Raw genomic sequence first — 25548 nt, forward strand, 5'->3', positions numbered from 1 at the left:
AATGTTAAGCCAGTATTTTTGGCTTAACAAGGTGAAACTTTGCCCAATTTAGTCGGCCACACAAAATTAAAAGAGATTTCAAATATTTTTATGCATATTGACATGAAATGTTTTGAATAAGTCATGAGAAAAAAAAGTGGAAGGCTGAATTACCAAAGCAAAACATTATCAGTTTAGACATAATGATTTTGTGTATATTTTAAATTTACTTAATCTTTTACAAGAAGATTTGAAGTAAAGTGATGGATTGTACGTAAAATATAATGTATAAAAAGCTGTATCTATTCATTTTCCTATACATGTTGAATAGTCTTTTTTGTCTCCTCCTTTATCTGCCATCCTTGGACTAGGAGAAAGCCCAAAGGACCATTTGACACTGCTCATCTAGGCTGAGGAAGATATGCCCATTTTTTAAATTCTTCATTGATTGGAATAATTAATATCGTTAAAATATTCATACTACCCAAAGCTATCTACAGATTCAATGTAATTGCTCTCAAGATTTCAATGTTATTTTTCACAGAAATAAAAAAAATTCTTAAATTTGTAGGAAATCACAAAAGACCCTAAATAGGCAAAGCAGTCTTGAGCAAAAAGAATCAAACTGGTGGCATCATAGTACTTGGCTTTAAAATATAAGGCAATTATAATCCAAACAGCATGATTCTGGCATGAAAACAGACTCATTGACCAAAGGAACAGGATAGAAAGTGCAGATATAAACTCACACATTTACAATCAAGTAATTTTTGACAAAGGGGCCAGAACATATGATGGGGAAGAAACATTCTATTCAATAAATGGTGTTGGAAAAACTGTTTATCCACATGCACATGCATAAGAATGAAATTAGACCTCATCTCATACCATGAACAAAGATAAATTCAAAATAGATTAAAGATTGACATGTAAGACCGATACAGTAAAACTACTAGAAGAAAAAACACAGGGGAAAAGCCTTACTACATTGGTCTGGGCAAGGATTTTTGGGATATGAAACTGAAATCTCAGGTAACGAAATCAAAAATAGAAAAACGGAATTGCATTAATCTAAAAAGTATCTGCACAGTAAAAGTAATAGCCAAATGGAGAGACAGCCCACAGAATTGAAAAAAAAATCTGATAAAGGATTAATATTCAAAACATAAAAGAGAGAAAAACAATTTAGTAGGAAGAAGACAAGTGAAAAATTGGCAAATTACTTGAACGTGGACACTTCTCAAAGAAAGACATACAAAAAAAGGGATAAGATATGGTCTAGACACAGCCAGGAGTGCCACTCTCTCCAAAAGAAACCAAATTATTGAGTAAACCACCTTGATTTGGTGAGCTGTTCAGAGATAAAAAGCTGCGAGTGGATGGAGAGCCAATATTGAAGCCAAGGCTGAAGAGGGAAGGAGCTGGGGACCCTGCACAGGTACTCAAATGCTAGGGCTAATTACCACCAATGAACAGCTCCTAGGAAAAGGATGAGAGAACTAAGGGATGGCTTATTCTCACTGCAGACCTCTGGGATCCTAGCTACAGGGGACTCCACATCCCCCTTTTATATGTGAGCTGGCTGGGGGATTGCCCCTGGGAACAGGCAGACAGGCAGAGACTGTCCATTGAACAGCATGGAGCACAGAAAATTTTGCATACTGGGCAGCTGTAGCAGAAAGTGGCCATAAGGGATATTCCCCAAAGGCTTCCCATCCTCCTCCAGGAGGTGCTAGCCTCAGCTGGCTTCCAAGCCCGGAGAGAGTGGGGTCAGTTTCCCCACAAGACTGGGGCACATCTGTTCTGCAAGCCCTCTTACCCATCAGCCTCTCCCAGGGCCCATGCCATGTTGCACTGCAGTAACAGGTACATAGTGCAGCCTCCACAGCCCAGTCCGAGTGTGCTGCTGTGCCACCTGAGTACTTTTGCAGCAATCCAGGAACACATCAGATCTCCTATAGCAGCTGGAATCTGATGCCAAACCACAGGATGTCTGGGTGTCCCCAGGGCTGCAGCATAGAGCTTGGGAGTATGGAGCAGAGATCTGTGGCTGACACTTGAGTAGGGGAGAAGCCTCTACCCTCAGAGCACTGAGAGGGGCAAGACATTCAGCTGTCTGGGCTGGGATGGAAGGAGGGCATACTTCCCTCCACAGGGCCAGTCCTGACATGGTGAGGCACACATCTCTTCACAGCCTCTGCCTGAAGGGGCCCTGTGACCCAGAATACAAGAAAGGAAAGAAAGGAAAGGAGGAAGGAGGGAGGGAGTGAAGGAAGGAAGAAGGAAGGAAGGAAGGAGTGGGTGTGGTATTGGTGATCAGAGGGGGACCCTAAGAAAGAAAGAGAGAAAGGAAAGGAAAGGAAAGGAAGAAAGAAAGGAAACATGGATGTGGCACTGGTGGTCAGAGGGGGCTACCCTAAGACCCAGGGGCAGACCTTTGAGGGACCCATCTCTCTCTCTCTCCCATTGCAGAGCATGCTTTGAACATAAATAAGTACAAAGAAATCATCACAGTGGATATTAGCCCAACTGCCAGACTTTATTCTTAAGCACCTTGTACTAGATCACAGCCCTAACTACAACACTAAAAATCATCCTGCTAAAATATACACATGTTGATATGGTTTGGCTCTGTGTCCCCACCACAATCCCATGTTGAATTGCAATCCCCACTTATCAGGGAAGGGCCTGGTGGAGGTGATTGAATTATGGGGGACAAATTTCCCTTTGCTGTTCTCATGATAGTGAGTTCTCATGAGAGCTGATGGTTTAAAAGTTCAGCATTTCTCCCTTCACTTTCTCTCCTGCTCCATCATTCGAAGATGTGCCTTGCTTCCTCTTCCACCGTGATTACAAGTTTCCTGAGACCTCCCAGTGATGCTTCCTGTGAAGCCTATGGAACTATGAGTTAATTAAACCTCTTTTCTTTGTAAACTACCCAGTCTCAGGTAGTTCTTTATAGCAGTGTGAAAATGAACTAATACATCTGTGAAACCAAGAGGAAGAATTTATCCACACATAAAGATCCTATACAGAGCCCTAGACCTCCGAATGCATCTGAAAACAAAGCTATGTGACTATAATATATTTATGCCACAGTTAAAGGAACACCAACTCTCCCAAATGAGAAAGAATCAGCACAAGAACTTTGGCAATTCAAAAGGCCAGAGTATTCCCTTACCCTCAAGTGAGTCCAGTATCTCCATAGCAATGGTTCTTAACTGCTCTGAAATGACTGAAATGACAGACATAGAATTCAGAATCTGGCTGGCGAGGCAGCTCATCTAGATTCAAGAGAAAGTTGAAACCCAATCCAAGGAATCCAAAGAATCCAGTAAAATGGTCCAAGAGCTAAAAGACAAATTAACAATTTTGAGAAATAACCAAATTGAACTTGTAGAGCTAGAAAAAACACTGTAAGAATTTCATAATATAATTAGAAGTGCTAACAGCAGGACAAACCAAGCTAGAGAGAGAATCTCAGAACTCAAAGACCAGTTATTTGTATCAACGCAGTAAGACAAAAATAAAGGGAAAAGAATGCAATTTAAACCTCTGAGAAATATGAGATTATGTAAAGATTCCATATCTATGACTCATTGGCATTCCTGACAGAGAATGAGAGATAATAAGCAACTTGGAAAATATATTTCAGGACATAGTCTAAAAACTTATCCTAATTTCACTAGAGAAGTTGATATGCAAATCCAAGAAATACAGATAATTCGAACTAGATACTATAAAAGAAGACCAACTTCCAGGCATACGTATAGGGATTTAGTCAGAGTAATGGGAAAAATTATAAAATAGACACAAACTGTCTTGGAAGGCTGGAAGTTATTTGCAAAAGCCTCAGGAAGGAATGAGCTGAAGGCGGTGGTTCTTACCCAGAGGCAATTAGGCAGGAGTAGGTACAAAGGAATGTGTGGGAGTTTATCTAAACAGCTTGTTTACTCATGTGGTCCTAAGACCAACCTTTGAACATCCACTGGGGCATGACTGCTCTCTACTCTGGGGGTCAGCAATGTAATTACTCACAAATGGTGTTTGCTTTAGGCCTCAGAACCTGGCCTTTAATTATTTGTAGGACTGCTCTGTTAATTACCCACAAATGTGTTGACTCAAAGCCTCTGTCATTAAATCTATACTGAATAAATGCCTGGAGTGCCAGCTGGTTAGGGCCTCAGCTGCTGACCCTTTACCACTGCCTGGACCCCCAGCATACTCTTTCACTAGATATCTATGTCTGAGTACATTTGTTCATTTGTCACTGGGTCAGGGTATACAGGTCAGACCTGGCACACAAAGTCTTCTGATTCACCAAGGACGATGCAAAAGAAAAGAATCCTTAAAGTCAGCTAGAGAGAAGGGTTAAGTCACACCCAGAGGGAACTACATCAGGCTAGCAAGAGAACTCTAACCAGAAATTTTACAAACCAGAAAAGACTTGAGTCCTATTTTCAGCATCCATAAATTAAAGAAATTCCAATGAATAATTTTATGTCCTGCTAAACTAAACTTCGTAAGTGAAAGAAAAATAAAACCCTTTCTAGACAAGCAAATGCTGAGGGTATTTTTTTAAACTAAACTAGCCTTACAAGAAATCCTTAAGAGAGTGCTAAACATTAAATCAAAAGAACAAGACCTGCTACCACAAAAACACACGATAGTGCCAGCAGGCACTATAACTACACAGTTAGTCTGCGTAACAGCCAGCTAATAATATGATGATGACAAGATCAAAATCACACATGCCAATACTAAACTTGAATTTAAATGTGCTAAATGTCCCCACTTGAAAGACAGTGGTGGGATAAAAAGATGACTCAACCATCTATTATCTTCAAGAGACACATGTCACATATAATGACACCAAGAGGTTCAAAGTAAAGAGGTGAAGAAAGATACTCCATACAAATGGAAAATGAAAAAGAACAGAAGTCATTATGCCTATGTCAGATAAAACAGATTTTAAACCAATAAAATATTAAGAAGGATGATAAATAGCATTACATAATGATAAAGGGTACAATCCAACAAGAAGACTTGACTGTCTTAAATATATATGCACTCAACATGGAAGCACCCACATTCATAAAACAAGTTCTTTTGGCCCATGAAAATATTTAGAAAAAACACACATTAATAGTGGGACACTTAAACACCCCAGTGACACCATTAGACAGATCATCAAGGCAGAAATCAAAAATATTCTGGACTTAAACTTGACATTTGATCAATTGGATCAAATAGACATCTACAGATGTCTACTGTACCTAACAATCACAGAATATAAATTCTTCTCATCTACACATGAAACATATTCTAAGATCAACCACATGTTTGGTCATAAAGCAAGTCTCAATAAATTCAAAAAATTGGTATATTAACAAGCACACTCTCAGACCACAGTGCAATAAATGTAGAAATCAATATCAAGAGCTCTCAAAACAACACAAATACATGCAAATTAAATTACTTACTCTTGGATAACTCTTGGAGGAACACTGAAGTTAAGGCACAAATCAAAAAAATTCTCTGAAATTAGTGAAAATAGTGACACAACTTACCAAAATCTCTGGAGTGCATCTAAAGCAGTAGTAAGAGGAAAGTCTGTAGCCCTAAATGCCTTCAAGATATTAGAAAGATCTCAAATTAACAACCCAACTTTGCACCTAAAGTAACAAGAAAAAAAAAGAGCACACCAACCTCAAATCTAGCAGAAGAAAAAGCATAACTAAAATTAGAGAACTTAATGAAATTAAGATGAGAAAATCCATACAAAAGATCAATGTAACCAAAAATTGTATATTCAAAAAAATAAACAAGATTGATAGACCACTAGCTAGATTAACAAAGAAAAAGATAGAAAATCTAAAAAAGTACAACCAAAAATGACAAAGATGACATTATAACCCATTGCACAGAAATGCAAAAGGTCTTCAGAGATTACTATGAACAACTTTATGCACACAAATTAGAATACCTAGAAGAAATGGATAAATTGCTGGAAACATATAATCTCCCAAGATTGAATTAAGAAGAGATTGAAACCCTGAATGGACCAATATTTGGCCCTAAAACTGAATCAGTAATAAAAATTCTACCAACCAAAAAAGCCCTGGACAAGATGGATTCACAGCTTAATTCTACCAGGTGTATAAAGAGCAACTGATACCAATCCTACTGAAATTATTGTAAAAAATTGAGGAGGAAGGACTCCTCCCTAACTCATTCTACAAAGTTAGCATCTTATGCAAAAATTTGACAGAGACATGATGAAGAAAGCAAACTCAGGCCAATATTCCTGATGAACATAGACACAAAACTTCTCAACAAAATACTAGCAAATCAAATCCAACAGCACATCAAAAATCTCATTCATCACCATCCAGCAGGCTTTATTCCTGGGATGCAAGGTTGGTTCAACATACATAAATCAATAAATTGGTTCACCACATACACAGAATCAAAAGCAATCTTTTTTCCCAGTAGATGCAGAAAAAGCTTTTGATACAATCCAACATCCCTTCATGATAAAAACCCTCAAGAGACTAGGCATTGAAGGAACACACCTAAAAATAATAAGAGCCATCCATGACAAACCCATGGCCAACATTATACTGAACAGGCAAAAGCTGAAATCATTCCTCTTGAGACCCAGGACAAGACAAAAATGCCCACTCTCACCACTCATTTCAACATAGTACTGGAAGTTCTAGCCAGAACAATGAAGCAAGGAAAGAAATAACAGGCATCCAAACAGATAAAGTGAAGTCAAACTCTCTCTCTTCACTGATGATATGGTTTTATACTCAGAAAAACCTAAATACTCTACCAAAATATTATTAGAGCTGATAAACAATTTAGCAAAGTTTCAGGAAACAAAGTCAATATAAAAAAATCAGTAGTATTCCTATACACCAATAATATCCAGGCTGAGAGTCAAATCAATAACACAATGTCATTTACAATCCACAAAGAAAATGAAAAAGCTAGGAACCAAGGAGATGAAAGATCTCTAAAAGGATAACTACAAAACACTGCTGAAGGAAATCAGAGATGACCCAGACAAATGAAAAAATATTTCAGGCTCATGGATTGGAAAAATCAATATTATTAAAATGGCCAGACTGCCCAAAATATTATAATTTACAATATCAATGCTATTCCTATCAAACTATTATTCACAGAATTAGAAAAACTATTCTAAAATTAATATGGAATCAAAAAGCAGCCTGAATAGCCAAAGGCTTTCTAAGCAAATAGAAGATAGCCAAGCACCAGATTACCCAACTTCAAACTTGACTATAAGATTACAGTAACCAAAACAGCATGGTATTGGCATAAAAACAGAAAAATAGACCAAAGGAGCAGAATAGAAAATTCAGAAATAAACCCACACACTTAGAATCATTTGATCATTGAAAAAGCCAACAAAAACAAGCAATGGCAAAAGGATTCCCTATTCAATAAATTGTGCTGGGATAAAAAAATTAGCTGAGAGTTGTGGTGTGTGCCTGTATTCCCAGCTACTTGGGAGGCTAAGACAAGAGAATTGCTTGAAACTGGGAGGCGGAGGTTGCAGTGAACCAAAATCATGCCACTGCACTCCAGCCTGGGCGACAGAGCAAGACTTCATCTCACAAAGAAAGAACTACCGTTCAACCCAGTAATCTGATTACTGGATATATACTAAAGGAAAGTAGATCATTATACTAAAAAGACACATGCACTCATATTATCATCACCAAGCTATTCACAATAGCAAATCTACAGAATCAACCTAGGTGACCACAAATGGTGGATTTAGATAAAGAAAATCTGGATTATGGAGTACTATGCAGCCACAGGAAGAAGGGAAATCATGTCTTTTGCAGCAACATGGATGGAGCTGGAGGTAATAATCCTAAGTGAATTAATGCAGGAACATAGAATAAAATATCACATGTTCTCACTTATTAAGTGGGAGACAAACATTGGGCACACATGAACATAAAAAACACGGGAACAATACTAGAAGGGGGAGGTTGGGAGGGAAGCGTGGGTTGAAAACCTACCTATTGGATACTGTGGTCACTACCTATACACATGTAACAAACATATATAGTATTATGTTTAGTATAATGATCACTACCTATACGCATGTAACAAACATACACAGGTACTCTCTGTATCCAAAATAAAAATTGAGACTGGGTGGGGTGACTCACACCTGTGATCCCAGCACTTGGGGATCCAAGGTTGGTGGATCACTTGAGGTCAGGAGTCTGAGACCAGCCTGGCCAACATGTCAAAACCCTTCTCTCCTAAAACTACAAAAATTAGCCAGGCATGGTGGTGCACACGTAGTTTCAGCTACTTGGGAGGCTGATGTGGGAGAATCATTTGAACCCTGGAGGTGGAGGTTACAGTAAGCTGAGAATGTGCTGCTACACTCCAACCTGGGTGACAGAGTGAGACTCCATTTCATAAATAAATAAATAATATTTAAAAATGGAAATAATTTTTTTAAATTAAAAAAGACATATGAATAGCCAACAGGTTCATGAAGAGATACTCATAATTACTAATCCTTTGGGAAATGAAAATTAAAACCACAGTGAGATATCACAGCATACCTATTAGATTGGCATTTATTAAAATGATGAATGATAACTTTGGCAAGGATATGGAGAGAAGGGAAATGTAATCCAATTAATGTAATGTACATTAGTACAACCCTTATGGAAACCGGTTTGGAGAGTCCTCAAAAAACTAACAATAGAACTACCATGTGATTCAGCAATCCCCCTTCTGGTAATATATGAAAGGAATTAAAATAGATATTTTGAAGGGATATTTGCATCCCATGTTCACTGCAGCATTATTCACAACAGTCAACATATGAAATAAATCTAAGTGCCCATCAGCAGTTGAATGGATAAAGAAAATGTGATGTGCATACACAATGGGATACCACTCAGCTTTAAAAATGAATGGAATTCTGTCATTTGTGGCAACGTGGATGACTCTAGAGGATATTATGCTAAGTTAAATAGTCAGGCACAAAAAGACAAATACTTCTTGATCTTACATGTAGAATCTACAAAAATTTGGACTTATAAAAGTAAAGGTGGAATGATGGTTACTGGAAGCTGAAGAAGAAAGGGAAGAGTGAGGGAATTGGGAATTACTGGTCAGAGGGTACAAAGTTCAGCTATTAATACATAGGAGGAATAAGTTTTGATGTCTATTGCATGGAAGTGGAACTGGTCAGTAATAATGTATGGCATACTTCAAAATAACTAAGAGAGTAAATTTAAAACATGTCACCACAAAGTGTTAAGTGAGGTGATAGATATGTTAGCTTGTATACCTAGAATACAAACTACATGTAATAGAATTATAATTTGTCAATTAAAATAATACTAAGTTTAAGAAGAAAATAAATAAATTCCAAGGGAAAGAAGAGTTGGAGGAGGAGTCTATAGCTTAAAATGTCTTAAAAGACGTATCAATGGAGAACAATATAAACCTGATTTGTAAATTACTTCAAACAAAGTCTAAAAAGATAATGACCTTTATGGAGCAATTGGAATTTGAACGTCACAGGATATTTGATATTAAGGATTTATTATTAATTTTTAGGTATAAGAATAATATTGTAGTTATGTTCAAAAATGGTCTTTATCTTTTAGAGTAAATACTTGAACATTTATTAGTTTTTCTTATATATGTATATATGGTAAAGAAAAAGAAATACATATCAGAAAATTTAAAAGCAGAATAATTATTCTTAGTAAATATTGATGTACTTTTTTTCTTTTTTTTAGACAGTCTTGCTCTGTCACCCAGGCTGGAGTGCAGTGGCGTGATTTTGGCTCACTGCAGCCTCTGCCTCCTGGATTCAAGTAATTCTCCTGTCTTAGCCTCCCAGGTAGCTGGGACTACAGGCATGAGCCACCATGCCAGACTAAATTTTGTATTTTTAAGTAGAGACTGAGTTTTGCCATGTTGGCCAGGCTGGTTTTGTAATCCTGACCTCTAGTGATCCACCTGCCTTGGCCTTCCAAAGTATTGGGATTACAAGCATGAGCCACTATGCCCGGCCCATATTCATGTATTTTAATTAGCTCCTTAGACACAGCTGTCTAATAAATGGAACACCATGTATTAATATAATCTTTAATGCATTTTTCATGCATATCACATACTACAAGTTGTTGGTATAGAGCCAGTAGGCATAGCAGTCATATTCTTCCTATAATTCCAGATGAAGAGTTAGCTTTTTCTAATCATTTGTGTCCAAGAGACCTACATACAGGCAGTGAATGGAAGGCATTAGTTATGTTGAGTCTGGATAGATTTAAAAAAGAGATGTAAGTTATTACTGGTTGTCTTTCAGATTTTTCATGTTTCAAAATAAGAACTCTTTTGATACCATAGAAATCTGGAAGTACAAAGTAAAAATCTTAATCCCAATTCTGACTAAATCTCAACGGTGTTCAAATACTGGTTCCATACTAACTTGTGCAAATTTAATATTTGTAATTTTCTATGGCCTAATTCTCTCATCTGTAAAATTGGAATTCTATAAGAATTGTTGGGAGGCCTAAATATGTTAATAAATGCAAAGCACTTATTACAGTGTCTGACACAGATTTAAAAAATACTAGCTATTACTTTAATATTCTATAGAGAATTCCCCCCTCTAAGACATAGATTATGTTGAACACTGATTATCCCACACTTTCAAAAATGTTCTTAAATATCTTCAGACATCCCTTTAGACATTTCAGAGACTATACCATTTTATCAACTGACTTATTAATCATTTAACTATATTTTCATTTCATTTATTTTATACAGAGCATATGTATTATTGCATCATATTATTTTTTTTTCATGGCTTATTTTCACTATTATAGGTAAAGTTTGTATTCTAGTTGTAGGGGAAACTTGCTGTCGCTTTTTACATTGATTATGGTGTCACCTTTCTGATTCAAAAAGGAAGAATATTAGAAAATGTAGAGATATGAGGTAGAATAGCATAAACATTAAGGCTATGGAATTTGCACTCATTAAAATCTAGGTTGAATTTTAGTTTTTCCATTTCCAAACTAAATAATCTCAGGCATAATTTATGAAAGATGTAACCTTTCAGAGACTGTCTTGTTGCTGGTGGGCTGGTTCAAGTTCTTGACTTGGTCACACAAAAGAATTTGAGAGAGATTCCAAAGTATCAGTAGTCAAAGAAGTTTATTGCAAAGCAAAAGTACACTCCAAGAGTCAGGTGGACTGCTCAAAGTGAGACAGCCCCTGGTGCTTTAAGGGGAATTCCCAGCTGTACATACATATTCATAAAATACTGATGAGGTCAAGTCTGCAAAGGCAGACCTGGGGTTGGCACATGCACTCAGCGTAAACATGCTCCAACATGCATCACATATATGATTAACGTATAAAATTTCCACCTTGCGGAGTGTATTTTACTATTGAAATGAGGGAATAGTTACTGTAAGCTAAACCTTTAGCCTAGGTGTGGATGTGGGACCCTGGAGAAGTCTCCAGCTCCCCTAAGGCAGGAATTTGTAGCTAACAGCTTCCTGGGTTTTGGTGCAGATTGGCTGGAGAGAAGTAAGGGGCTTTTTTTTCTCTTTCCTGGGGTCCTATCGGGTATCAGGAAGTATCCGGCAGTCAGCTTGTTTGCTTATATAGGATTGCTTGTCTTGCAAAAGAGGTGCTGACACAAGGTGGAGTGCAAAGGATGCAAAAGGAGCCTGCAGGGCTTCACACAAGGGGACAAGTCAGTATGTCCTCCTAATCTTACTTATCCAGCCTTATTTTCACCATCCAAATGGAGATCTGATTTTCTCCTCAGACTTGTATGGCTTAAATAAGCCTACATACCTAAAACAATGAATACACTGTTCAACATGTAATAAATGTCATAATATGTTCTGGAACCATTAGTAGAGTTTTACATTCATTTTTAATTCAGTCCTTCCAACAACCTTATATATAAGATACATGCTGTTATCACTGGTATTCAGACAACAAACTAAGGTCCAGAGAAGTCAAGCTATTTATTAGAAGACATGATTTTATACCCACATGTATTTTACTACAGTGGCCAAATTCGTCTTTGTTTTTGGTTAAGTATAGCTTACATAATAAAACATGGAAATCTTTTGAATATAACTTGAACATTTTTTAAAATTCATATAAACTTTTATAATTACCATGCAGATCAAGGTATGAATTATTTCCATCACATCAGAAGATGCCCTGCATGGCCCATCCAGCCAGTGTCCTCCCTTGCCCTTCCAACATGAACTCTAGACTGACTTTTAACACTAGAGGTTAGTTTTACTGTTTTTGAACTTCATACAAATTCAATTCAACTTGCAACTTTTTGTGTCTGGCTTATTCCACTCATCCTTTTATTTGTGAACTTGATCTCATGTTGTTGTATATATGAGCAGTTTATTCTTCTCAATTGCTGTGTCCTGTTCCATAGTATGATTATATTACAATTTACCCATTTTGTTGTTGAAGGACATTTGGGTTGTTTCCAGGTTTAATCTTTTCTAAATGAAGCTGTTATGAATATTATTGTTTAGGTCTTTTTGTAGGCAGATGCATTTGCTTGTTTTGTATAAAAACTTTGGAGTTAGATTGCAGGGTCTTGGAGTATAGGTTTGCAAATTCCCAAACAGCCCTTAAATTCTTAAACATGTCATTTTCAACACTATCATCAGCAACAACACTACCATCACTGTTGACACTTTTAGTAAGGCTGTCTTGCCAATAAATTATTTCCCCTCTCTGGACAATTTTCTGTACTGGAGGGATATCATGTATTTGTGTGAAACACTTCCTCTTTCCAGTTCATAGCCTATTGTCATAGAGGTAGACATCACACTTAAGATGGAATGACTATATTCTCTCTCAAGAATCTGGTTGAGACTAAAAGCCATTTACTCTTTGTGGGTCTGGAACATGGAAACTTGGAAATGTAGTACGGACATTATGCCAAATAGAGAGGCAAAGACAGCCAAGGTGTACAGAGAGAAGAATTAGCCAGTTACACAGAAAGTAAAAGAGAAATACTTCTTGGATCCCTGGGAGCTTTCCAGTTTCTTATTCAAGTGTCTAATTAAAGCTTGGTCCTTTATACTATTTATAGCATCTCTGAAACACTCCTGTGTTCACTGAATAAATTATTCTCTTTTCCATAAGCTTGCTAGAGTGAGTGTTTGATCCCAGTATTCAAAATGTTTTTCTAATACAATTTTGCACCATATTGTTCCTGGGGTTAACTGTGCTAATAATTTGGAAAATTATTTTTATTGTATCAATTTATATTCCTCTAATTACAAGCATATACAGCAAATGGTACAGCTAATAAATAATAGGAAGGTGATAAATGTTCTGATTTGTGCAGCACTGAAAGTAAAATGTTATCCTTTCAGTGCCACTGGCAGCATCATTTGACAGACATCAGAGGAGGGCTTCATTTCTTCACAAGGCCTCATGCTCTGTCTGCTGTCTTCAGCTCAAATGGCAACTCTGGTGAGCCCTAAAGGTCTCTCCGTTTTCTCAGTGGGTTTAACCACCCTATCCCCATAAACCAATACCCCTACATCTCCTCACATACAATTCTGTAGTAGAAAATTTACATGTGCTTTATTTATACATACCCAGAGTCAAGATGCTTCCTCCTAAGATACAGATGTATAAACACAGATGTTTATACATCTTTCAACACACATTGCAAACAAGAGGGACCCTTTGGAGTTTGTTCTGTTGATCCATAACTCCTATGATTTAGAGCTTTTGGGAGCAAGAGGTATTTGAAGTTGGTGCATTGAGAAATATTTTGGAAGGACACTGTTGGAGGTCAGAATGCCTCATCTGGAGAGCTGTTGAAGAAGCTATGTAATTTAATTGCTCATCCACCTTCTATCCTCACTGGTCTATTGACCTGATTTGAAAATAAACTTGAATGCCAAGGATTGTTTGCCAATTCAACCTTGGAGAAGCTAAAGGAAGCCTCTTACTCCTTCCATTCTTTTCTCCCACTCTAATCTATTTCTGATTTATACCCAAATGCCATGGGTGATGGGGGTAAAGGGCTCATAATTCTGCCAGATGGATTAAACAGACCAATGGAACAAGCTATAATCTTTCACTCTAACCTTTCTTACTTTAACCTTTTCCTTCACCATCAGCGAAATTGCATTCTTCTATAAAATTTGTTCCAGAGCTTGAGCGACTAGAATCCTGTTGAGGGTTTGGTATCCAAGGAACTGAATTTCAGAGTGACTATGAAAAGCCATGTGAGACTTTCAACCTCATTTCAAGGACAAGTCTTGAAAGTCTTTATTGTGTACTCACCTGTTAATTCTCTTCCTCCTGAGATAGTGTTGACCTCAGCCTCAATCCCATCTGATTTCACTTCCTACTGTCTCTTTTAGTCCATGGAAATATGGTGATCACGATTCCTCCACAGGCCCAGGGTGTCTGTGTCTCAAAGTCTTCAGCCACTAGATCATCACCGGAGGCCAGATGGCTACATGTGGGAATGGTACTCCATGTGGATTACAGGCAGGCCAAGCACTGTGGCTAGAGACATGGGAAAAGCAGGGGCCCCCAAACATAAGATAAAATGTAAATATGCACAGTAATAACAAATGTTTATTCAAGACTTACTGTGTGCTTGGTACTAGCCTAAGCACTGGACAGACAGATGAACTTGGCTAACTTTCACAGCAGTCCTCTATGATGGATATACTATTATTATCCTCAGGAGACAAAGGCACAAAGAGGCTAATTACTGTCCAAGTCACAGAGTGAGTAAGTGGCTTAGCAGGAATTTGGACTCAAGCCATCTGAATCCAGACTCTAGACTCTTAATCTCATCTCCCAAATAAAGGAATTTGATATTCCAAGGGGAAAAGCATTGAGAAAAATAAAATCTTGGTGGGCTTAGCTATTATTTTCCAGCCTGGATTTATTTTAATTTTTAGTTTATCATGGATGCGTTATCAAGAAAGCACTAAAACTCTCTTCTGTGTTTGGACTCTAGTGTTTTTAGTCTAACCTTGGACCATTTTTATGCTGTGAGGCCTTGGGCAGTTTCTCTGAGCCTCAGTTTCTTGTTTTGTATAAAAGGCCATTAAAATACTCATTCTACAGGGGTTTTTGGGAGGACAAAGACAAAATATTTGCATCATACTGTAGTGCAGTAGCACATTATAAATACTCAGCAAATGATAAGGATAAGAAATAATAGCTGTCATTTAATAAGTGGTTATTAGGTGGTAGGCAATCCCCATATATTGTCTCAGGTAATCATATGGAGGTACACTTACGGAAAAGCACTATCAAGTTAATAAAATTTAAATCCCTATAGTAGAACTTATGTCCCTTTCTGTTTCCTGTTTTTTTGTTAGCAAGGCTTATTACAGGAGTACTGAGTATCCCCAAAATATTTAACTTAGTGTACTTCTTTAAAAGAATTATTCCTAGATCACTGACCCTTAAGAAAACAGAAGAGAATGCCATCTGCATGTTAGCATTAAAGAAAAGAAACTTTGTACTAGAAAGTACAATTGGGTAATTTAATTCTCTCAGAATGTTTCTGTCAGATTTCCTTATAGCTCAGTTTCAAAAGGATTCTATGGTCTAAGAATGAATATGTAGAAGGTGTTTGGATTGTTTGTTTTTTGAGTGATTTCTGTTTACAATAAGATGAAAATTTAATGAAAAGAAATGTGATTTTTCTGAAGCACTACTGACATGCTTTATCTCTAACTGGTAGGTATAAATTAATGTGACAGAGGGCAATACATTTTTAAGTCTTACATAAAATTGAGGTATCTAAACTTTATTTCTTCTTTGAGTGCTAGAAAAGCTATAGACAGTAATGAAAATAGTGCTGCTGTTCCCTCTGCCAGCATCATTCCTGGGGCTTTGACATTTGAATTCACAAGTTAGCTTTTATTTTTAACAGTTGTTGAAAATACATATTTTTAAACTCAGAAGTAATTCCCTTTTTCCTAGCAATTTACTTGTGGCATTCAGTTGTGTGATTTTACCTTCCTTGAATTTTACCTAGAGTGAGTTGGAAATGTTAAATATTGGGAAAAAAATCATTCCATAATTTCTAATGGGCTATGCCACTAAGTGATCCAATCTAGAACATGTGTGTCTGTGTGTACATTTGTGTGTATATATTTGTGTGTGTGTGTGTATTGACACAGTTGTTCTAATTGAGGTAGCTAATTTATTGTTCAGTATCTAAGGGAAAAAGATATAAACACAGAAAATATTCACTATGAACTTGCCAATAATTCAGATATAAATTATTTCATGTAGCAGAAGTTCTTAAAAATATAGATGGTACAGAACAAAAACCAGTGAAGAAAAAAACTGAATTAAATAAGCATCAGCAGCAGCACATTAAATTGCATTAGGATTGACAAGAGAGTTTTTGTATGGTGTAATAAAGTACTTTTCAAGGCTCTGTGACCTCCTGGATGTACTTGTACAATGACCGCAGAACAGGCACGAAAGTGTGACTATCCTTCATATTTGCATTAATGCCAAAGACCATCGTAGAAGTTAATGAAAAGGAAATGTGAGAAAAGATTTCAAGGTTAATCTCACATATTTATGAGAATATTTATGCATGAGGTTATTTATTTAGAATGGAATTGTATCTTAACAACCATAAAACAAGAATACATATGACCTTGGTTGATTCTTTTTTCACTTCTTGGGCTTCCATTAGTCTTTCTTTTTATTCTGTAGTACATCAGAATCTCCATGAATGTAGTGTCTTATTTTCCCCCAGTTTTATTTTCTTTTAAATTGGAAGCAAAAGGAAACACGTTTTTTTTCCCTCTCTGAGTTTCCACTAGGTGATGAGACCTTGGATAATGAGGATAACAATGAACAAACAGTATCAACTGTCCTTGAGGAATTTTCCATTACGTATATGTGTGAATGTACCTCATGTTTAGGCAGTTTCATTCTATTTCTATTTGATAAAATTTGTTAAATTCAGTAACCTGCTGAATTGATCAGATTTCAATATCTATATTTATATTCATTTGGTTTTTTTAATCTGCTGACTTAAAAAATCACTTTAATAGATTTACTAAGATTAAAAAGAAAATATTCCTACATTCCTAGGAAAACTTCACTTGGTAATGAGACCTGATTGTATCAATACACCACTGTATTTAGTTTATGGAGTAGTTATTCAAAATTTTTCAGTAGTAGTCATAAGTGAAATCAATCTACAGCTTCCCTTTTTGTCATATTTTAAAACTAAATTTAGGTTTTAAGCTTTGTGCACTTAAATATGGAGAGGCTTTCAACATTTTTCTGTATGAATAATACCATAATAATCCTCTCTTCTCTGAAAGATAGGCAAACCTTAACAGAACTCATCTAGACACAGCATCCTTTTTTGATGCTAAATACTTGTCTTTCTATCTTTCCATAATTAATTTATGTTCAATTTTCTACTTTTCATAGTATAATTGTGGTAACCTATATTTTTTAAAATATATTCCACTTTCTCTAGATTTAGGACTTTTTCCATAGAGCTGCAAGTTATGTACTTTAATCTCTTCCTCATTTGTGGTTTTTATCTATTTTTAAATTTTCAAAGAAATGCCTTTGTTTTTCTCTCTTCTTTCTTTATTATCAAGACTGTGTTTCCTTTTATTGGTCTTTTCAAAGAAACAGTTAATTTTAATTCTTATTTCTATTAATATTTAGTTTTCTATTTCTTATGCATCTACATTTTTCTAGAGTAATTCCTACTTTTAAATGTATTTTACTTTTCTTTTTCTTGTTTTCAAAGTTACATAACTGGTTTACTTGTGAATTTTTTATTAACAATGAAAATCATTTAAGAGTATGCATTTTTCTCTAGAGAATTCACTAATCTCTATGATGATGTTCTCTTATTTATGCTAATTTCTAGACAAGTTGCCATTTTAATATTTATTTTCTTTTAGTTTAATAGTAATTTACAATAGTATTTCTTAATTTTAAAATATTCTAGTGTTTGGGACGTCTTATATTTTTATTGTTGTTTTCTAAAATTGTAGACTAATATAGAATATAAAACATAAAACTTTGATTTTGCAACTAATCTTAATCAGTACTGATGGATTTTTTGCATGTTTTATGGATTAAAAGAGGAAATGGATATTATATTTATAAAATCAAAATTCTAGACATATCTATTAATCTGAAATTAGCAATTAAATGACTTCAATATTTTGTCTCCTGGTTTATTTTTTGTCAAATTCTGAAAAAAATGTATTAAAGTGTGTCACTGTCTGGTCTGATTAACTTTAGCTTGAATTAATAGCATTTTATCTTATCTGAAGCAGTATTTTTTGACTATTTAGGAATATCTGTAGTATTATATTTCACCATTGTAAATCAGTTCTTTTTTGTTCTATTAATGCTTTCTACCTTAAATCTTATTACATCTACTATTAATATCTCTCTCCTAGTGTTTTTTCTGGTTTCTTAATTGCTTTATAAACTTTTATTTTTAACACATTTTTTTCTGTTTTATACATTTATTTCTTATATAAGTAGCATATATCTGGGATTTCTTTTTAAATGTAATATTGAAATTTTTGTCAGTGCAGTATTGGCATTCTCAAGAGCAATGATGGTGTTTAATTAATTTTTATCCTCATTAGGCAGGGTCCTTATCACCTGTAGATATTTACAAACGGAAAATGTAATCACATTTACTTCTGCATATCAATTATTTTTCCTCCTCAATCTGTTCCATTCTCCTCCTTATTCTTATTGTTCACATTCTTTCTCCCAGCTCTAACTTTCTCATGTCTCTTCCTGCTCATATTTTAAAATTTCTTTAATATTTTCTGGTTTGTGATTATTCTTCCCTTTACATTTCCAGTATTATAATTTAGTGATGACCAATTCTCCTTTCAATTCCCCTATTAAAATTTAAATTCAGAAATCATGTTCTTTGATCAATCTTAGAAACCTTTTAGCCTCTAATCATATCTAAGAACTGCCCCCCGCAACCAGATCTCATTGAGATACCATTTTACACAGTTTTGATTGGAAAATTTTAGAAGTTTACCTCAAATTTGAAATCATTGAGGTATCTTGTTCATTGCTGGTAGTGATGTAAAATACATGTACTTTGGAAAACAATTTGACATTATTTTCTAAATTGAATATTTCCACAAATTGGACTCACAAGTTCCCAAGAGGATCTATGCATGTGTGCACTAGGAGACATGAGAAAGAGGTTTGGTTTATAGTGCTGTGTGTGGTAGCTCCCACCTGTAATCTCAACACTTTGGGAACCTGAGGCAGGAAGACTGCTTAAGCCCAGGAGTTTGAGACAAGACTGGGCAATATAGCAAGATCCCATCTCTAAAAGAATTTTTTTTTTTTTTTAATTAGCTGGATGTGGTGTCCCCTTCCTGTAGTCCCAGATACAAGAGGCTGAGGTGGGAAGATGGCTTGAGCTCAGAAGGTCGAGGGTGTACTCGTAAGCCATGATTGTGCCATTGCACTCCTGCCTGGGAAGCAGAGTAAGTCCCTGTCTCAAAAAGATAAAGAAAACACGTAAAGTAATATTATGTGTCAATTTTAAAATAAAATAAAAATAAATCCAATTGCTAAGTTAACCTCAAATCATGGGTATCCAAGTTGAAACACATCATAGAAATGTTCTGGGGGATAAATATAAAACTAAAGATCTCTCCAGGTTTATCTTGCTTTCAAAATTCCAGTGTTTCAGTGACTCGATGGCCACTACCCTACCCTCCCATAGATTTTTATATCAGAAAAAAAGGAAATGAAAGTGTCATGTCTACCAATATGAATGTTTTTAGTAACCAAGGGTGATGTTTAATCCAGTGCTGGGGACCTGAGATTTAATATGCACGTGCTTATGTGGATGTGGATGTGTATGTGTGTGTTTCTTCACTTGATCTCAGCCAAAAGGCCAAGAAGTTATTCTGTGTATTCCTATTACTTATAATAAGAATACCGTAGGCTGGGCCCGATGGCTCATGCTTGTAATCCCAGCGCTTTGGTAGGCCAAGATCACCTAAGCTCAGGAGTTTGAGATTAGCCTTGGCAACATGGCAAAACCCTGTCTCTACACAAAATACAAAAATTATCCAGGCACGGTGGTATATGCCTGTAATCCCAGCTGCTCAGGAGGCTGAGGCAGGGGAATTGCTTGAGCCCCAGAGGTGGAGGTTGCGGTGAGCTGAGATCGTGAGATTGTGCTGTTGTACTCCAGCCTGGGAGATAGAGACCTTGTATCAAAGAAAAAAAAAGAACTTACTATAATATATATTTATACAAATTCCTTCATTTTGGTCTTCCTCTTTCCAGCGATGGTGTCTCTTTAAATGCCTTTTATTTATCTTTGCCTGTTCTATCAGAATGTTTGGGAAATCCCAACACCTATATAGATCAGCTGTTGAGGTCTCTTTGTTAGAAAGACATAGTAGGGAGACTATTTTATCGTAGGAAGTCTAGCCATACACACAGTGCAAGCATATTGGGAGACACGTATCCTCAAAGGCAAACAGGGCCCAAAAAAACAACTCTCCTTTATGGTTATCAGATTAGCAGAAATTGCAGCATCTTTTGGAAATACAGACAGCAGGCTTCCTCAATGCATCAAGGTGACCATGTGACTCAGAAAAAGGGCTTCCTAAAGCACTTACAGAATCTGTTGTCTCCTAGGGCTCCATGAAAAAGGCCGGCTTTCTACACGCATATATTCAGGAGACTATGCTGTATTATAGGCAGCTCCTGATTAACTCCCATGATTAATGGAATCAGTATTTTCTAGAAGCATCAATGTTTTTCTAGATTTTCTCAAGTAATTCTAATACGCAGTCTACACTGGTATCACACCTTTAAGTGTAAGAGTAAAAGATTAAACAGAAGATTTAAATTCTTTTGGTAAATTTATCTCTGTGTATATCATACTCATATTAGTATCATATACTTTTCTCCTCCATAACTTAGTAAGAATCATCAAGTTTGAAAATTAAAACCAAGAACTGATCCTAAAGAATGCTTCTATAGATTGATTTCTCCCTATGTTGAAAACTGCTATTTGCCTACCAGGATACTTTACTTTCTCAGTTAGACAAAATTTTCCTCAGAGCAATCATATACTCAGGTAAATATGCAACTGTAAACTACAAATAAAATCCTAAGCCCCACACTGATTGAACAGACCCCCTTGTGGCCAAGCAGACCTCAGAGATACCTTGCAAACAGAGTTCCCTGCCACGACAGAACAGGACATGCCTCATTGTACCCCTCTCTTTTGGGAGTTAGACACAACTGACCAGCATTAATGTTAAAATGAAGATCGTAAGAATGGCAGAACAGACTCTTTGTGGCAATAAAATACCAAATTATAAACCAAGATCTAAGGCCATACCAGGCAATGGTTAAGTCATGTGCACCTACAGGTCACTCGAATCCACTGTATTATGTCTTGATCTTCCAGCCCAACTCTGGCTTAACATCACATGATGATTAATAGACTTCCTTATCTCAACTTAAACATTCCTTTCTGCCAGCTCGAAGCTTTTAGACAAAGCTTAGCTCTTTCAACACAGTACAAATTAAAGAATTACTAAACCCACCTATGAACTATAAGCCTCTGCTTCCAGATATCCCACCTTTTCAGGCCAAATCAATCTGTAATCTCCATGCATTGATTTGAGTTTTTGCCTGTAACTCCAGCTTCCTTAAGAGTTATAAAATAGAATTGCAACTCTAGAGCCTTGAGTAATTTTTTTCAGCACTTCTTGAGATTGTATTTCCCTAGGCAATACAAGTTCACTCATATTGGCTCAGAATAAACCTGTTAAAAAAATATTTTAACAGAGTTTGGTTTTCATATCAACACAACTTTCAGTTTCCTTTGCAGCTAGGAGTAGACTTAGGACATATTTCTTGTTAATAAGATACAGATAAGTGACTCCTGGCTGGGATATCTTGGAAGGATATTTCTTTCCCAGAGGAAAAAGAAAGGATAGGTTAAGCTGACAAGCCTTTGTTCTTATCTCTTCTTCCTGTCTGGAAAGAAGATGTGAAAGAAAGACATCTTCTTTATTAAATACCATGAAAAAAGAGTCTGAAGGTGCAGCAGCCATCCTAAAACTGCAATCTAAAAAGCCACTTTTTAAGGATTTTTAAAAGATTTAAGGAGCCAAAGCTCATGATGCCATCTTTTTGCTGCTGCACAAGCCCTAGATACCTAGTTTTGACCTTCCTTTTATAAGATAAATACCCCCTTCCTCCTTTTATAAAAGTCCCTGTACTTTTTAAAATATAAACACATTTCTACCTGACATATTTTTTGTAGAGTTTTCTAAAGGTTTTGAATTTTTCCATTTAAATGCATAATGTGTCCAAAATTGTGAAACATGAAAGAATTATGAGAAGTAGAAAAGTAGGCAACAGAGTATGCCCTGTCATTACAGATCAGAGCTAGTGAGAACAGTCTGCAGGGGCAGCTAGAGTCTCTGATAAATTCAACAGTAACCAAGTGTGCACACAGAGCAGAGAAGGGTCAGTTGATTATAAAGGGAGTAATTATATTTGACTGGCATCTTCTAGAGTTACAAACTTTATCAGAGCCACCCAAAGGATGTTTCTGAACTATTAATCTATCCTAAAATCCCAAGACAAGTAGACACCTAAAGTCAGATGGCCATCTGTCTTTCTGCCCATTCTTCTAGAGGCCTGACAGAAGTAAAGCTCTCCTGTGTTTCAAATTTTGAGTCCTGAAATTGTTCGAGACCATAAACCTTGAATGAGGATGCATTAAAACCTAAAATATCTAATTATAATTAGAAGAGTTGTTTCTTATTAAGTCAAAATTAACTTCTTTATAACTTCCACCTAATGTGGTAGGACTTATTCAATAAGGTCATATAGAATACATTTAATCGTTTTTTGTATAGTTCCAGGAGTGTGCTTTTAAACCTCATCCAGGAATCTCAAGGTCCATGTTAAAATTAGCTATTGCTGAAATCTAGCTACTACCTGCTTCATCTTCCCAAATGAAGCATTTACTATCAGTTGATCTCTTAGGTTTCCCTATTACTAAATTTTACTTTGTTGAAATGTCTCAAAAAACAAGTATTTTTAGAATGGTCCTTTAACATCAGTGTATTAAGTGCTTGCTTTGTTGCCTTCTTTGTAATTTTTTTTTGTGGTATTTAATAAAGAAAGTGTTTTTCCTTCATATTTCCGTGTGTATCAGATCACTGTATCTCTACTCTCCCAAACTGCACTATGATTTTTTAAAATCTGAGAAGTGAATGATTTTTATTTCAGATATTCTGGAGAGAAAAAAGAGAGAAAAATTTTAAAAGATGATCAAAATTGATATAGAACAATAAAATGATTTCTCGCTAAAATAAGATTCTCATAAAAACTGAAAATTATCTTGCTATCAGTACACTGCTAGTCTTTGTAGTTAACTTCTGGCTGAAAGAATCTTAGTGCAGTGGTTCCACATTGTTTCACACTGGTTTGGTTCATCTGATTATTTTATCAAGGAAAATTAATGGAATCTGACCAAGATCAGTGTTTAGAAATTTGAGACTGGGATAAGATTTCTGACTACAGACAGCCAAAAAGAGCTTCTCCCACTGAAAGAGGCCAGAATATTGAGTAGACCAGCATACTCTAAACAGAACTTCTAAGAGAATACACTGGGAGTGGATGGAGAGATTACACAGACACCAGGATTGAAGGGGGAGAAAGTTGGGAACCTGCACGAGGTTACTGAGTGCCAGGACTTTTCCTGGCCCTGAGCAGTTCCTAAGGAAGGGGTGAGTGAAGTACATAGCAACCCATTCCCAATGTGGATATCTGGGATCCTAGCTGCAGGAGATTCTATGACCCCCATGGACATTCGAATTGGCATGGACTGTTCGACTTGAGAGTCAGCAGAGACAGAGCCTGAGTCTGTACAGAGCCTAAGGGGTTAGCACAGGGAAAGTTCTGAAAGAACACAGCCATAGGCACCCGTCCCCTTTTCCATATTCTTCTTAGTGACTGTGACATTCATTAACTGCTGGACCTGGAGCGAGCAGGGCTGTCTTTCCCACAGGACAAGGGTGAGTCTGATCTGCTTGCCCCTCTGTCTGCTGGCCCCTCTCTGTCCCTGCCTGGCCAGTCATGTGGGAGCAGGCACACAGCACACTCTCCAGTGTTCTACTGGAACACTTTGACTGGAAATCATCAGCATAGCCCCTTTACCAATGGCTCCCATCACCTCACCAGAATGCTTTCAATGGTGGTCCCTGCCACCCTGCCAGAGCACTTTTGCTAGCAGCCTCGGAGCACCTCTCCCCCTAGCACGGCTGGTTCTCAACATTGAGGAGCCAAAGGACAAAGCTGTGGGCCCAGTCCCAGACCCCCAGGGTTAGAGCACTCAGGAGTATGGAGCTGAGAATGGGCCCTCTGAAAGCATCCAGAAATAAAGCCAGTCAGCTATACCCAACTTACACCATAGTCAAACTCTGAAGGGAAATGAAGAATATAAAAACAAGAAGCTACATCCAAAGAACAGCAACATCAAAAGATAGAAGAATGTCAGTCCTAACAGATGAGAGAGAACCAGTGCAAGAACTCTGGCAGCTGTAAAAGCCAGAGCATCTCCTTACCTTCAAATGACCACATTTAGCTCCCTAACAATAATTTTAAATGGATAAAATGGCAGACACAGAATTCAGAATATGGATGGCAAGGAAGCTCAATGAGGTACAAGAAAAAGTGGAAACCCAATCCAAGAAAAACACTAAACTGATCCAAATGTTGAAATGCGGCATAGCCATTTTAAGAAAGAACCAAACTTAACAACTTCTGAAATTGAAAAATTTGCTACAGGCATTTCATAATACAATAGGAAGCATTTACAACAGAGCAGACCAATCAGATGAAAGAATTTCAGAGCTTGAAGAGTATTTCTTTGAACCACCAAAGGCAACAAAATTAAAGAAAAAAGGAATTTTTAAAAAGTGAACAAAATCTTTAAGAAATATGGGATTATGTAAAAAGACCAAACTTGTGACTCATTGGCATTTCTGAGAGAGAAGGAGAGTGAATAAGCAACTTGGAAAATACCCTTGAGGATATAGTCTATGAAAATTTTCCTAATCTTTCTAGAGAAGTTAACATGCAAATCCAAAAAATACAGACAACCTTGGCTAGATACTATACAAGACAGCCATCCCTAAGGCACGTAATCATCAGATTCACCAAGATCAGTGCAAAAGCACAAATCTTAAAAGCAGCTAGAGAAAAGGTACGAGTTATGTACAGAGGGAACCCCAACAGGCTAACAGCAGACCTCTCAGCAGAAACTTTACAAGCTAGAAGATATGGCAGGCCTATATTGAGCACCCTTAAAGAAAATAAATTACAATCAATAATTTCATATCTTACCAGAGTAAGTCTTATAAGTGAGGAGAAATAAAATCATTTTCAGACAAACAAATGCTAAAGGAA

Source organism: Aotus nancymaae, unplaced genomic scaffold (genome assembly GCF_030222135.1).
Source record: "Aotus nancymaae isolate 86718 unplaced genomic scaffold, 86718_ANA_hifiasm-v0.15.2.pri h1tg000008l, whole genome shotgun sequence".
Taxonomy (NCBI): domain Eukaryota; kingdom Metazoa; phylum Chordata; class Mammalia; order Primates; family Aotidae; genus Aotus; species Aotus nancymaae.